At 44.0% G+C, this 604-nt stretch overlaps 1 non-coding gene across 1 annotated transcript; it reads left to right on the forward strand.

Moving 5' to 3' along the window:
* The first annotated feature begins 259 nt into the window (after positions 1 to 259).
* Positions 260 to 363, forward strand: LOC148580674 (small nucleolar RNA R71). The gene has a single exon (XR_015899288.1). It is a non-coding gene; the product is annotated as a small nucleolar RNA R71 (small nucleolar RNA).
* Positions 364 to 604: the final 241 nt, after the last annotated feature.

The following is a 604-nucleotide window of genomic DNA, read 5'->3' on the forward strand; positions in this document are numbered from 1 at the left end:
AAGCTCTGCTAGTTGCTTGGCAAACACCTTGTTTTGGGCTAGAATTGTATCAACATGGTTCAGCTCCATGACTCCCTTAGTGTTGTGCCTCTCTGATGCATAGTAGTACTCATTCTCAGCCACTGTCTCAATCACTTCAATGGCTTCTTCCACAGTCTTTTTCCTGTTCAATGAACCTCCTGATGAATGGTCTACAGCCTTCCTTGATTCATAAGAGAGTCCATCATAGAAAATATGCAATTGCACCCAATCATGGAACATGTCTGGTGGGCATTTCCTTGTCAAATCCTTGAATCTCTCCCATGCCTCGTAGAGAGTTTCACCATCTTGTTGTCTAAAAGTCTGAACCTCAGAACGAAGCCTATTGACCTTTTGTGGGGGGTAGAAACGTGCCAGAAACTTGCTTTCCACCTCATCCCATGTTGTTAGACTCCCCCTTGGGAATGATTCCAGCCACTTAGCTGCTTTGTCCCTAAGTGAAAATGGGAACAAAAGCAGTTTATAGGCATCTTCCTGGACTCCATTGGACTTCACAGTGTCACAAATTCTCAGGAATTTTGTGAGATGTTGGTTGGGATCTTCATTAGCACTCCCACCAAATGAA

Source organism: Arachis ipaensis, chromosome B10 (assembly GCF_059453495.1).
Source record: "Arachis ipaensis isolate K30076 ecotype BB chromosome B10, ASM5945349v1, whole genome shotgun sequence".
Taxonomy (NCBI): Eukaryota; Viridiplantae; Streptophyta; class Magnoliopsida; order Fabales; family Fabaceae; genus Arachis; species Arachis ipaensis.